The sequence below is a fragment of the Taudactylus pleione genome, unplaced genomic scaffold, assembly GCF_031769625.1.
Source record: "Taudactylus pleione unplaced genomic scaffold, aTauple2 ptg000524l, whole genome shotgun sequence".
Lineage (NCBI taxonomy): Eukaryota > Metazoa > Chordata > Amphibia > Anura > Myobatrachidae > Taudactylus > Taudactylus pleione.
Window position 1 is genome coordinate 891,395 of NW_028284926.1, and position 15,920 is coordinate 907,314.

At 47.9% G+C, this 15,920-nt stretch overlaps 1 protein-coding gene across 1 annotated transcript in view; it reads left to right on the top strand.

The window, feature by feature from the left end:
* The first annotated feature begins 1,922 nt into the window (after nt 1-1,922).
* TMEM74 (transmembrane protein 74) overlaps nt 1,923-15,920 on the top strand; it is a 50,484-nt gene continuing 36,486 nt past the window's right edge. Inside the window, exon 1 of the mRNA XM_088450782.1 lies at nt 1,923-2,057. The gene's annotated coding sequence lies outside the window, so the exon portion shown is untranslated. The remainder of the gene's footprint in view (nt 2,058-15,920) is intronic.

Here is a 15,920-nt window from a genome sequence, read left to right on the forward strand (position 1 = left end):
TTTAAGCACGCCTGCGTTCGGATCTCCACTCCCCATTTTCAAGCACCTTCCCCTGTTACCACCCACATACGCCTCATTCTGTCACTCAAAATAGCAGGCACTCGCTATATAGCGTACAAAGGATTTTCGGCCGCACTGACTGGTTCGCGCATGCGTACTAAAAAGCGTACGCATGCGCAGATGTGCAAACATCGCTCGGAACGAGCGTACTGTTGTTAACGAGCGGCTCTGAATGAGGGCCAAAATTAGGTCCAAGTTACATGATTTTAGCTGTTTTTACCAATTTTTTAAGAAATCCAAAACCAAAACATGACGATGATTTAGAACCATAACACGGGGGTCTGCGCACGTCTCTCATATATATATATATACAGATGTGTCCTCATACGCCAAGCCTCAATACGCCATATGGCGCAAGATACCCAGCGTAACTCCGTGAGGTGTAGCGTAACTTATTTTTCTTTAAATTTAGGGGTTTATGTATCAAGCAGTGAAACGTGTAGAGAGGTGGACCAGTCTAGAAGGTGCCCATAGCAACCAATCAGCTTTGAAGTAGCATTTATCAAGTAAAGTCTATAAAATAATAGGTAGGAGCTGATTGGTTGCTAAGGGCAACTTCTCTACTGGTCTAATTCTTCATGCTTTTCACTGCTTAATACATAAAACTGTTATTGGCTTATTCGCATACCAGACGCGCACACACAAACACCACGCATAGTGCACTACAGGCACTGGGTTGTGACTTTAACCGCAGAGGAATTCGTTTTAAACCCATACAAAATTCACGGCCGCTGCGTCATAGCTCTTCGTATACAGATTCACGACTCATGTGCGCATAACTTATGACTATGGGGTCCATTCATTATGCTAATTATCAGGGGCCGGGTGGCCTATAATCAGCCTGATAATTAAGTATTCAACTCGCTGTGAGTAGCAGCGGTGAATGCAAGGTCACCGCAATTCAACATTGCTCCCGTGCGGAGACAGCTGATCCAGGGTTGCCTACCCTCCCGATTTGGTGCAGCTCCCGCCCCCCCGGAAAGGCAGGCAAGCCTCCCGGCGGCCACCGATCCCCCCAACATCCACCGCAATTTAGTAGTAGCCCCCGCTGCGAGGGCAGCCAGTGACGCGATTCGCGTCATTTTGGCCTCGCCCCCTGCCTCACAATGCCTGTATTATCTGCATTGTGTAGCGGGGGCGGGGCCAAAATGGATCCCTCTTTGCGACCCAGAACTTTGCGACCCAGAACTGAAAATGCCGAATGCTCCTGCAGTCAAGCCCCGAAAATATTAATATTATTGATGAATTTAAGGACAGATTGTGGCTGAAAGGTAAGCAGGAGATATCCGTGATGCATACTTGCCGACATTGGAGTTTCCCGGGGAGGAGAACCAGGTGATTAGGTGTTGGGGCTGGGGCCGGACGTGTCGCGGCATTAAGCCCCGCGTCAATTTGCCTTGAACGGCGCATATTTAAATAAGGGTGGGGCCAAGTGAGAATCGCGTCATTAGGTCCGCAAGAAAATTCTCCTTATTCTGAGGGAGAAGTGCAGAAGGGTAGTTCCAGGGGTGCAGGGGGTTACCCGAAAAATCGTGAGCCTCCCGCGACTTCTGGGAGGGTAGGCATGCATGCCGTGATGAGATATCCCCTGCGTTACCTTTATATTGAATAGCCCCGGACCATAATTTATTCAACAGTAGGAGATAATGTTAATTTTCACCTGCTTTTGTAGAAGTGAAGTGCTGATGAGTAGACCCCTATGCCTATCACATACAGATATGCCTTCTGCAAAGTAAATGCTGGAATGATTAAACTTTGGCTTGCTCTCAGCATTTACACCCTGCTGGTTAATCATCAGCAAATCCCAGGATAAGAGGCTCCCCAGTAAAACTACAACTCCCAGCAGGCTTTGCACACAACCACTCCCCAGCTAAGCTCATCATCCCCGTTGTTAGAGATGAGAGGAGAGCAGAGCACACACAGGCAGCTGGGGCTACAAGTGCCTGTGCTGTCTGCACACACAGGACAGGGGACCAGCTCAGCAGCCTCAGCAATTAGTAAGTATTGGGGTCTCCCTAACCTAATGCCTGCATGTAATGTATCACTGCCCTGCATGCTACACTGTGTCCTCTCATATACAGTGATCACAGGACATCAGCATTGTACAGTTGCTGCTGAGATCAGTTCTATTAATGTATCCTCTTTTATTTTATTACAGATTTTGTCCCCCCCCCATTACCTACCTTTATTTGCATTAAGTGCTGAATGTTTTTGTTTTAAATATGCGGTTTATTAAGACTTTCTAATTAGAATTCTATCATCGATTAGCTTTAATAATACGTCTATAATTAACAGGATTAATATCACCTGCTACTTTTGTCGTTTAATGGCTTAAATATATTATATGTATTTTTTTTTTATTTTTTATTTTTTTAAATAAAACTAACGGAGTGTAAGGGCTCAGTGAAACGTTTTTGGGTGCAGATTTAATTAGAGACGGCTCCTAATCATGGTTTATTTCTGCTGCTGAGGCACCGATGTGTCTTCTGGGATTATCAAATTTCCTCAGCGCATCCTGAACATCTCTGGGTACAGTATATACACTAACCTGCTATATAGTATATATTTCTGTTTATCATCTGCACACAACTTGCCGTGTTCTGGATAATGCTTATTCTTCATTGTTACCTCTGGGAACGTGGCTAGATATTTTTTTTTTCTGCTTACATTGATGACTTTGATATTATTTTTTTTTTTATATATGTTTTTTTTTTATGTAGACAGTTTTTTATTTTTTTTAAGTGACGGCTTTTAAACTGCTGCCATTGATCTGATTTATGACGGTTAAATGCATCCTGAGTTTGTGATTCCGCTTTTCCTGGCCGGCCTGCTTTGAGTTTCCATCTAGGTTATGGATCGGGAAGTGCTGTATGATTAATCTGCGTCCCCTACGTCTGTAGAGTGTATAGAAGAAAGCCATGCTTGGATTAAATATGGGAAAGCATTGCATGAATGATGGTGAACAAGGTTTAAGATTGAATGGTTTATTATTAATATTAAGTTATACCACTTTTAAACCAATATCATGGGACACTGAACACGGGTTTCAATCTTTGTCACAGCGGCTTGAACCCTGTTTGCACCGCAATCTGGAACCGGGAAATTGCTGGGGCAAACCTCTGCCGGTGCTTGCAGATTACATCATATCCAGGCGCCAGGAAATGCGGCTCTACCCTTGCTGTGATAGGGACCCGTGATACCCATTTCCTCTGAGCCTTACCCAGGTCTAACCCACGTAAAACCCTGCTCGAGAACAGGGAAGAAATGCTGGGTCAGTCGACTTTTTTCCTAGGAACCTTTTCCACTTACTAATCGCATATGTGCTAAGCAGAGCTGCCCTTTGCGAAGCAACCAACGCTGGGTGAGGGGGTCTCCGTGGGACCCCGCCCCTTCCGAGCCCCAGGAACTTCCTGCTGGTGACCTGTGCAGGAAGTACCGGGCTCCTCCTTCCTGCACCCGAAGATTAGGAGGAGGCGGAGGACCCTGGAGGAGCACGGGCCGGCGACCAGGACACTTAAGGTGAGTGGGGGTCAGTGCTGGGCAACTGCGGGGCGGCGAAGCGTCGGGTGCGGGATGCGATAAGAAGCTCATAGGCTTCTATAGGGTAGCGCCAGGTTTTTCTGGCGTTACCCTCCACACTGATAATAGTACATATGGAAAACGGGGTTTTTACTGCATTTTTCCTTTAGTACATCCCACCCATTGTGCTCCCACATTGCTGAGGGAAATCCATATTTCCTTTTTTTCACTTTAAAATTCTACCAACAGTGCAAAACTGTGTAACTTAAGGCAGGTATCCACTACCCGATTAAAATGAGCGATTGAACGATAGCGATATTGTTTACTCGTTCACAAATCGGCCATGAAAATGTTGAAAACGACCAGCGATGTGCACTTCCGCTGGTCGTTTTTGACATCTATCATCGCCTGAACATGCTGGTCGATCTGCCGATAAGGACAGATTGCCCATGTTCAGGGATGAGGGAGGGTGCCTACACTGAATGACCGATCGTTCAGTGCAGGCACAGCACAGACTACGAAACGGCAGCACGATTACAATGTCGTATTCGTACAGCCGTTTCACAGTCTGCTAGTGGATGCTCCCATTTATTGGGAAAGTTGCTGCATTTGTGATTGGCACCCTAACCAGCCTTCCTTTCCAAAGCTCAACACAGCTGAAGTTTTCACCAATCCCCCTGATTTGGCAGAGCAAGTTGGTGGTGTTTGCCAAGGGGACAGACATTGGCACAGGCCAGTGGGACTGGTAGAAAGGACTGGTTTCCCTCGTTATTATCTTGTAGACAGCTCTTAGTTCTGTGGCGCAGAGAACGTAAACAGATTGTTGGAATGGGATCATGTTATCATGCGTTATCATGAAATCTCTGAAGAGGAGACAAACTGGCATTTAACAGTCTAATTACCAGGTCTGGTAGAGAGTAAGAAGACACACATACAGCTCATAGGGGTCATTTCAATTACAGTCAATGTCCTGACGAGGATTTCTGCGATGTTTGGCTACGCACATATCTGCCAGTTACGGCAACCACAACATCACCATTTTTCTGTGCACCTCGATGGCAAAATTGGCGAAGTTGGCGATTTGCGATGTGCGTGCCAGAACAAGATGTGCCACCCATCGCCGGCATAGGCAAACGTAGGGGGGGTTTCCATCTGCCTGGAAACCCCCCTCCCCAACCCACACCATGACCACAATAGAAATAGTAATGTAATAGAATTTTAGTAGTGCTGCATGTTCTTCACAGTATCAGAAATGAAATAATTAGCATCACCTGTGGATCTTTTAACATGTATCAGTCAGTAATAAGTACACCTGTGCACCAACTTCCTAACATTCACTGGAAAACATGCACTGTTAGGGATGTGCTGCTATAGAGCCCAATATGTACATACAGTATATGTCCAGTGCAGTGCTAGGTTCTTCTGCTGCTCTCCCAGACTCCCGGACTTGCTCTAATACTCTGGAATGGTGCACACATCTAAAATAAAAACATTCAGCTCAGGCAGGATGGCCTTACTGCCGCATCTAATGGCATACTGTGATTGCTGGTCCTCTATATACTGGAATTATGACACAATATACTTTGTATGACGCATATTAAAGCTGGTTAAGTGCTAATTCTGCCCTCTTCATGGACTGGTGACACTCGCTCTAAAATCAAGCATTTGGAAACCCCCCTCTGGAAATCCTGCGTTTGCCACTGGCCGGTAATAGTCTCGTCCTTTGGCGTATCTATAATGGGTGCAGGGTGTGCGGTGCACATGGAGGTCCGACACCGCACACCCTGCATTCATATGATTATACTTATCTATCCATATTCCCGCATCGGGGCAATAATCACCATAAAAGTGGGGGCGTCCATTTTTCCAGAGAATTGCATATGCATAGTTCCAAAGTCACTGGGAAAATAGCACAGACACCATTTTCCCGGAGACCTGTCCGTGCTCGCAAGCGGGTCGATGGCCCCCACTGTGCATGCGCACGCCAGAGCCGGCTCCGGCGTGTGCGAGACCCGGCCAGCGACGGGCGCTCCGTCGCTACGGGTCTCTCACCAAAGCGGGGCAGCTGTCGATTGTGATTGACAGCTTGCCCCGTTTTGGAGGCGAGCAGGGGGGGTGGCTGGCCAAATGCCTGCCGTTTGGGGGCGGCCCCACTGATATCACGAGTGATGTCAGTAGTTGAGCTTCCTGCTCTATTAGAACGGCTTACAAATATAGGCCCGTATTCAATTAGCGGCGAAAGTTGGAATCCGCGAAAAAGTATCATAGGTGACGTCATTTCGCCTGTCGAAAACTTCTCCATATTCAATTGCAAACAGTTTTCATATAAGCCAAAACGCAATGCAATAGGCAAAAAAGATTCGCCTATAAATAGGTGTCGAAAAAAAGTACAAAATCGCTATTTCGGGGTGCAAAGGTGGGGAAACCACTATGCACCCTTGGGACAGCGGCCCAAAGGATATAATAGAGGAACACCCCAAAAAAGCACTTTGCAAATGGGGCCGAAAAAGTGCAAAGTGGCGTTTGAAACTTAAAAACTAGAGAAATAGCCTTTTGAAGGGTCTGCAAATATGGGTGAGGTGTTTTTTTGATTGCAGGTGCGTTTTTTTTTAAAGTTTTTTAAAACTTCACTTTTGCGATTTTAAACCATGCTTGCACCCATTTTCAAGTACCCCAAATTTGACAGGACTTCTTATTTTCTCCAAAAATACTGCTTAATGCTATTCTTCACCACTTGTGCAAATACGCTAATTAGAAGCAATTGACAGCACTTAAGTACCCCAAATAGCTTCAGTAGGGCTATTCAGGGACATCTATATTGATGCCCAATGTTAGTGCATCTTTTGGGGGTGTCAGGCTGATTTCCCCAATTCCAACAGCACTTTTCGCCTGGTTCACATTCGCCGGTCTGCGTTTTTGCGTCTTTTGGAATTGAATACAGCGAATAGCAGGGGTGTGGCGAAAAATTTCCGCGGCCAAAACACGTGAAGTCGGCAAAAAGTATGGAATGCGAAAAGTATCGTGGGTGCGAAACTAATTGAATACGGGCCATAATCGTAATCCTTAGAGATACAACATTAGTAGAACACAGATTTGTCCCCAAACGCCTATCCTCAAATTATACCAAATAACCCCATTAGGCGTGCCACTTACTTTTAGACTTAGCCGCGCCACCGGAGACTTTTTCACAATATATGTATCTCATTCGCATCACTAATGCGACAAAAGTACATTACAAGGGTACCCTGACTACTGACGATGGCATTTCATGTATGTAGTTCTGTGTGCGGCTCGTTGTTAATCTCAGGAGAAAGGCAAAAGATGGTGATATGATACGAGGGGCCCGCGCCATGCCTGGCGACACGCGTTGTTGTGCTTAATCTGCGACTTTATACCAATTGCTTTGTGACAATAATACTAATCCTAAGCGCCTGGTACACTATAAGCGAATCTGTAAGAGGCTGCGACGGGAATAGTACTTAATGTCCGAAAATCGCTACCCTTGCAGAGCGTCTAAGTCGCATAAGGCTTCTCGCGCCATATGGGGCAAAAGTAAAAGGACTTAAACCAATCTCATCATGTACTTTTGTGGATGAATTTTTTGGCTTTCAGGTTGCATGTACACATTTCTACATGTAATTTAACTACTATAAAGAAAGTATAAAAGTCTAAAACACAGAAAAGTGACACAGGACAGTGTAGATTATCGACACATCTCGATATTTACTGGACAGACCATGTAGACCAATGATGGGAAGGGTTGCCGAGTAGGGGAAAAGCGGGTACTAAGTACCCAGGCCTAGGCTTGTTGGAGGGCCCAGTAGGGCCCCGCGTCCACTGCCAGCCCACCACCCTCTTACCTGTCAGCAGCAGCCGCCTCTCTCCCAATCCCAGCACATACTGCTGGATGCTGGGCGGCAGTTGGACAAGGAAGGCTGCTGCCACTGAGCAGAAACAGCAGTCTCCCCTGCCTGTGCTGGGAGGAAGCGATCACACTGATTGTACCCTCTGGATTTACCCCAGCTGAGGAGCTTACGGCACTCCCACACCTCCCGTCCTAGCACAACCACACCTCCCGCCCTAGCACAACCACACCATTCATCCTAGATTGTCCCATATGCCGCTCAGTTGCTCCAAAATTCCACCACCTGCCACTTGCTCCAATATAGCCTCACATGCCCTCAGACTTACATGCACTCAGACAGCCACAATCCTTCATATCCAATACAAAACTCCCCCAAATGACACTCAGACCTCCCCAAATGACCCTCAAACCACCCACAAGCCCCTATACCTAGCCACACGCCCCTCAGACCTCCACACATGCCCTTAAGTTCCCCAACATTCCCATCTGACCTCCTCCACATGCCCCTCAGACCTCCACATATGCTCATGAGTCTACCCCAAATGACTATCAGACCTCCCCCACATGTCCCTCAAGCCACCCCATAATCCCCTTATACCTAGCCACACGCAACTAAGAACTCCGCACATGCCCTTATGATCCCCCACATGCCCCTCAGTCCTTCCACACATGCCCATTAGTTCTCCAAATGCTCATCAGTTCTACTCCACATGCCCATCAGGTCACCCCCATATGCCCCTCAGTTCACACACACATGCCCATTAGTTCTCCCTAACATGACTATTGACCAAAAGACCACCCCACATGTCAATCAATTCACCACCATATGCTTATCAGTCCTCCCTCATATGCCCATCAGTCCACCCCCACATGCCTGGAGGGTGGTGCGGAAGACTTGCCCACTTTTCCCGGCCATTCCGGGAGGGTAGGTAAAAATGCCATCAGTCCTCCATCACAAGCTTATGGCCTAGGGCTCTATTTATTCATTTGTAAAAAAAAATTTTTTAACTCAAATAATGTGAAAATGGGTGTTTTCACGCAACACAGTTGACATGAGTTCAGATCTGTGTGGAGTTTGCATGTTTTCCTTGTGTTGCTTGGGTTTCCTCTGGGTACTCTGAGTTTCCTCCACAATGGCCAGATATTCTTTGTAAAGCGCTGCGGAATATGTGTGCGCTACATAAATGGACAAAGACAATGAGGTGCGCCTTTCCCTTTAATCAGCAGATGTAACTAATTCAAATCCAGCCGCCCCAACCGCAGGACCTGATACCTGCCAAAAACGAACGGTACAATACAAGTGGAGCGCTTGTTTGAAAAAGTATACCACAAATGTAAAAGACAATTAATTATTTAATATATCAGAATAAAAGTATAGTACACACATAAATATATCAATAAGGTGCATAGAAACGCTCAGACTAAATAACAATGTATCAGTGAGTATAGCAATGCAATCCAACAGAAGTCCATTAATGGATTTACGGCAGCGGCTCCCTCCGGACCTGTATGTACAGTAGTAAGCTGTCCAGGCACAAGCAAGGGTTAGCCGCTGATCTCAAACCTGTGTCCCTGAGCGGCAGTTCTCACCAGGCTCTCCTGTTGGCCGATGTATGTTGGCCCCTTTCTCCTGCTTAGATAGCGGAGGTCCGATATTATGGATGTAATGCTCCCCAGAGTTCACAGACCAGCTGGGGGTATTAGACAGCCGCAGTCAACCAAGCAGTGTGGAGGCAATAGAGAGCAAAAAGAGTCTGAGTGGTCACTGGATCCTTTACGCGTTTCTCCGGGCAATACCGTAAAATTATGCCTTCTGAAGAAACCAGGAGTTATTGCCCGGAGAAACGCGTAAAGGATCCAGTGACCACTCAGACTCTTTTTGCTCTCTCTTGCTTCCACACTGCTTGGTTGACTGCGGCTGTCTAATACCCCCAGCTGGTCTGTGAACTCTGGGTAGCATTATGTCCATAATAACGGACCTCCGCCATCTGAGCGGGAGAGAGGGACCAACATACATCGGCCAACAGGAGAGCCTGGTGAGAACGGCCGCTCAGGGACACAGGTTTGAGATCAGTGGCTAACCCTTGCTTGTGCAGCATCTGGACGGTTTACTACATACAGGTGCAGTGTATACAGGAGCCGCTGAACTATACACCTGTACAACCTGTCATCCTGTATACCAGGTCTGCGGGACATAGGCCCTGATTCAAAGCCGGACGCTCTGACAGAGCGCTCGCTCTGAATCAGGGCTGTCCCTCGTACCCTTTGGAGCAGCCTCCTGGCCACTCGCATAGCTGTGGGCGAGCGTAGTGCGATGGCAGGTGTGTAACAGCGTAGTGCGATGGCAGGTATGTAACAGCGTAGTGCGACGGCAGGTATGTAACAGCGTAGTGCGACGGCAGGTATGTAACAGCGTAGTGCGATGGCAGGTATGTAACAGCGTAGTGCGATGGCAGGTATGTAACAGTGTAGTGCGATGGCAGGTTGCTTTTACCTGTTGTTACTGTAGCTTCAATGTTTCTGTGTCAGAAATGAGGAGCCGGAAGACTCTCTGCCGGGGAGTATAAGCTTTGTTCTGTAGATATTGTAGAAGTCATTGAAAGAGTAAGTGCCTGCGGGGTGAAAAGGGTGTGCATTCATTGCCAAATGCAAGGTCACGTAACCATGGTTACTGCAGGGATAGAATATTAGGCAAATCTATAGGTATATACTACGTTATCAAGACAAGGGATTGAACCAAGGGCCTGATTCAGAGCAGCTCGTAAGCGGCCGCTCATTCGTTCCGAGCGATGTTTGCACAACTGCGCATGCGTACGGATCGTAATACGCATGCGCGAACCAGTCAGTGCGGCCGAAAATCGTTTGTTCGCTAAATAGCGAATGCCTGCTATTTTGAGTGACAGGAGGAGGCGTATGTGGGTGGTAACGGGGGAAGGTGCCTGAAAACGGGGAGTGGAGATCCGAACGCAGGCGTGCTTAAAGGTCAAAACGGGCGTTTTAAGGGTGTGCATAATTAATACAGCAGCGTCATTGACCACGTCACTGGGTTGTTTTATAGTCAGAACTGCTCGCAAGATTGCGGTAGCAAAAACCAACCACAAGAATAGCGAGCAGTTCATACGCTGGTCGATGTACTCGATTAATCTAATAAATAGCGGACATGACGTAGGATGCGAGCGGCCAGGGGGCGTAGTTTTCCAAAAAACGACCGCATGTTTTGTTCGCTCGTTCAGACCTAGAGCCGTGAACAGACCGCAAAGAGCGAATGGTTCATTTGAATAGCCACCCCTTTTTCCTGAACGAGCGAGCGCAAATAGCGTCCGGCTCTGAATGAGGTCCCAAGTTCACTGCACTGTAAAGTATCAGCAGTACATGTACTAATTTATACACAGCGCACCTTCCGTTATGGGAGTCTATTTGCAAGCAAAGTGCTGTGTTTTGTTTTTGTTAAGTAGAGAACTAGTACTGTCCCCGTCCCCATTACCGACATCTTCTGGGTGCTATTTGCAGCAGCAGAACTAATATGTAATGTTTGCCTGCAGGATGGATCTGTCCTCTGGGAGATCTCATAGAAGAGGACCAAGGGGTAAATTTACTAAAGTGAGAGGTTTTAGAAGAGATGTTGCCCATAGCAACCAATCAGATTCTAGCTATTATCTTCTAGAAGGTGCTAGTTAAATGTTAAGTCGAATCTGATTGGTGGCTATGGGCAACATCTCTTCTAAAACTCACTTCTAAAAACTCTCACTTTAGTAAATTTACCCCCAAGTGTCTTTGCTGCCCCTGAATCCGGTATGCTGTGATTGGTTGCAGCGGTAAGCAGGTTATGGTGCCTTGCAGGAAATGCTGTGAGGGCCTCTGGTTATGGCCCCAGCCCCTCAGTCCTGTGAGTAGACGTTGCGTTTAATACACACACGTACCATACCAAGCGTCCCGATTTCAGCAGGGCAGTCTAGTTTTTCAGTCACTGTCCCGCTGTCCCACCCGTCAGCCACAGTGTCCTGCGGACGGTGAGGAGGTTGGGGGATCACTGGCACTGCCTCTGCTCTGCCATGCAGAGCAGTGGTACTGGTGAAGCTGAATGGATGCCACTCACATGCGCACGGTGTTCATTCAAAGCAGCGTGGAAATTGGGGGGCAGACCAGCAGCTGACGGAGTGCTGGGCTCACCCCCAGCATGACGTAAAAAAAATGGCGTGACATGCAGCCACGCCCCCATACTTTAAGGGGTGTGGCCTAGCGGGTCTCGACTTGAGGAGCCAAGATGTTGGGAGATGTTCACCGCTTGACACCGGGTAACAGGAGCCTCCCAATCTCCCCACCACCATCAAACTGCAGCCAACGGGTGGGTTGGTGAGACAGTGCCCGAAAAGCAGAACTGCTCCGCTAAAGTCGGGATGTTTGGGAGGTATGCTCACGTGGGAATCTGTGATGCCCCCCCCCCCCCCTGAAATTCTGGAGTCTGGCATTTTTCTGAGGTTTAGAGCAATAAATATGGTTCCCCGTATGTATTAAAAAGGTCCACAGCAGATATCGGAGATATACTGTACACTGCAGACCGCCGACCCAGCTGACCCCATTGAATTCTATGGGCCTGCGATGTTCCCGTACGCAGCAAGCTCTGGAAAGAAAGACTCTTGGAGCTTGTGTCCGATAGGCAACGTCATCTATAGATGGTGTTTCCTATAGAAGCATATGGGCTTATTACCACAGCGAGTCTCTGGAGAGGGATCCCGTGATTTGCGCATGTACCGGCTGAGTCATAAAGCCGGAAATCAGATGCGCTGTGGTGAGAGGTAATGAATCACGCTTACCGACTGATGTGAGTGGCCAAATATGCTCTGTACAGCGCTGTGGAGTATGTGTGCGCTATATAAATAACTGGAAATAAAATAATAATAATAATAATAATGCATACCGACATTAATAAATGCATTTGATAGGGGGTGAGATGTATCACAAAGTACAGTATGTGCGCCACTTGATACATCCCGCCATGTGACACCTTTCCAATCTATGATAATGACAATTAGCCTACCAGTGTGTCTTTGGAGTGTGGGAAGAAACAAGAGGACTTGAAGTAAACACACGCAAACACGTGGAGAACATAAAAAAGACACACAGATAAGGCCCTGGGTAGAAAGGAGCCCATGACACTAGTATTGTGAGGTAGCACTGCTAGCCACTGCGCCACCATGCTGTCAAAACACTTCCTCTACCTTACAAAGAAGTGACCACATCTGGTGACCACATACTCGCTGCCTGTATTCTGTGCACAACTTAGGGTTGCCACCCGTCACGCACAGAATATACTGTAGACATGCTGCATATTGTATTGTATGGGGGGGATATATAGTGCAGTGTACTATAGGGTGTAGAGGGATCAGTGATGTAGTGAGAGGAGTAAGTGGGAATCAGTATGAAATCCCGACAGTGGAAGCCCGGCAGGGGTGAAGATCCCGACAGCGGATTAAGGTAAGTAACCCTAATCCAACCCCCCCCTAACCCTAACCCTCCCTTACGGGTGCCTAACCTTCCCCTTCCCTAGTGCCTAACCCTAAACCCCCCTCCCCCCCCGCCCTCTACGTGCCTAAACCTAACCCCCCTCGTCCTCGCAGCCTAAACCTAAGTCTCCCGGGGGGGGCCTAACTCTAAGTCCCCTCGGGAGTCCTAAAACCTAACCCTCCCCCCCCGCGGCTGTCTGCACCCGGCTTACCTTCGTTCGGTATGCTGGGCGTCTGGCTCCCGGCGTAGGACTAATGACAGGCGTCAGGATTTCGATGCCTGTCATTAGTACCCTGCCGGGATTTGACAGTCGGGAAGCCGGCGGTCGGCATTTCGACCGTTGGCTTCCTGACTGCATCCCAGTAAGTGCAGTGGGGGCTCTGAGACATATAAGGTATCATGAGGGGGGCTCTGAGGCATATAAGGTATCATGAGGGGGCTCTGAGGCATATAAGGCATCACGAGGGGGCTCTGAGGCATACAAGGTGTATATAGAGCATGTGTGATCAATAAAATGGTTGTCACCCTACTGCAGGGTTGACCATGCTCCTCGTCACATTCCCTGTCTGGAAATTTGGAAATGGAAAGGTGGTAACCCCAAACCACTTTACTCCCCCAAGTATAAACATAAAGAGCCTGATTGAGCAAGGATCGCAACTGCGAATGCAATAGCGATTACGCATGCAGTCTCGCTGCGATAGTATGCTAATCCTCTGCGATCGCTATGCCGCCGCAGCACAACGTAAGCATGTAAGGACGCCCACTTTACCTTACACACATCCGTAATACTTAGGAAGACTGCGAAACCATCGGTACCATGGAGTACCATCGCAGCCTCGCGCACACTTACACAAGCTCTGACCTTACTCAGAAATCGCTAACCTCAACGCACGCTATGACTCTTCAGGCTGCGTATGGCATATCGCAGTGGATAATTTATGCACGCCCCTGCAACAGTGTCCAGAGGCACTGGCACGCCAGCGATTCCCCGACCAACCCCTCCTTTCACCACCCACGAAAGGCACTTCCTGTCAATCACTCTGCGATGGGTCTGCGTAGTCACTGCGATCGCGGTCCTGATTGCTGATTCGCGCACGTGCACTGCGATGCATGCGCAGAACTCAACAATTGGCCGATTGCGTGTGTAATCGCAGTTGCGATCCTCGCTGCAACGGGTCCAAAATGCACTGAAACCCGACCACGGTCCTGTGTGAAGTTCTGTCTCAGTACCTTATGGCCTAGGATGGACGACTGCAGCGGGAGATACACGCGGAACAAATGGACATTACGGTTGAGGAAAATGGTCTCTCCTCCACGGCTGCCCCTATCCCTTTGCCTCCGTCCATACTGTACCAGCATAATCTGAGTCACTTTCCTCATTAAATATCTGCACACTGGGTATTATCCTCTGTAGCTCCTTCCAAATGTGCTTCATAATATTCTCTCTCTGGAATCACTGCGGTCTCTCCCACTGGCCATAAAGAGCTGAAATATTCTCCAGTTCGGACTTCTCAGCATTTTCATACTTGACACAATAAATTTTAGGATACCGATTGCTCGGTGAAAGCCATATAGCCACTTTCAGAAAACTTTGTGTCCCAAGTTGATTTAAGCATTTACAGATGTGTCCTCAGTCACTGTGCATCGTTACGCCAAACGGCGCAAGACACCCGGCGCGAATGAGACACTCCGAGATAAGCAGCGTACCGTCTTTTCCTTTTACATTTTGTGTAACAGTTACATTTTAGGTGCAGCGAAGAGCCCCTGGCAGTGTACAGTACCTTCTGTGCCCCAGTGGTCACTAGCAATACAGTTTTGTCGCTTCCAGTTGTTTTATTTGTGCTAATAGGACGCACAATTTGAGTAAAGGAGACGCTCAGCGTGGCTGAGGCGCACGGGATCTGGCGTGCTGAGAGTGCGATATAAAAACACATATTTAAGTTTTGAGTTACAAAGGGTTAGATGTACTAAAGCCTTGGAGAGAGATAAAGTACCAACCGATCGGCCCCTAACTATGGGGTCTATTTACTAAGCCTTGGATTGAGATAACGTGAACGGAGAAAGTACCAGCCGATCAGCTCCTAACTGCCATGTCACAGGTTGTGTTTGAAAAATGACAGGAGCTGGTTGGCTGGTACTTTACCTCCGTTCACTTTATATTTATCCAAGCCTTAGCAAATAGACCCCTATCACTTTACAGGCTGTGTTTGAAAAATGACAGTTAGGAGCTGATTGGTTGGTGCTTTCTCTCTCTCCAAGGCTTAGTGAATAGACCCCGAAAAGCCTTAATACTATACAATAGTGACAACAAGTCATGTGATAGCATGCTTTTGTCTGTATAATAAGGCAGAATGGAATGTTCTCAGACGGACCCACGCAATCTGAGTGGGGGTACGTCGCGCCTCCCCCGCCCTCCAATTGAATGGCTTCCGCCAAAAGAGATGGTGATGGTCGTGGCAGGGGCATTTGCGTTTACCTTTCCGGGAGTGGCCTAGAAAGGTCTTCCTATTTGACATGAGCGGGGCGGGGCCGGAGTATTCGCGTCATTAGGCACTGCCCACCTCGTGGGGAAATCCCGTGAATTGCACATATTTAAATAGGGGGCGGTGCCAAATGGCGCAATTATCATAAAATTGTTTAATTAGGCCCCGCCCACTACAACCGGACGTTGGATTGGCAGTTAGATTCTCCCCATTCCTGCCCACTTCCTAGTGAAGTGGGCAGGATGCGGGATAAGTGCCTATTCCTCCGGGGATGCGGGGGCTACCCAGAAAATCGGGTAAGTATGGGCAGGGGTAAGTAGCACAGGAGCAGCATGAGGAGCCTCATCATATACCGGGTCCATATTACTAGTTAGAATATTGCAGGTATATAATTTGTTTTGCCCTGTGGTGTGTGTGTGTGTGTGTGTGTGTGTGTGTGTGTGTGTGTGTGTGTGTGTGTGTGTGTGTGTGTGTGTGTGTGTGTGTGT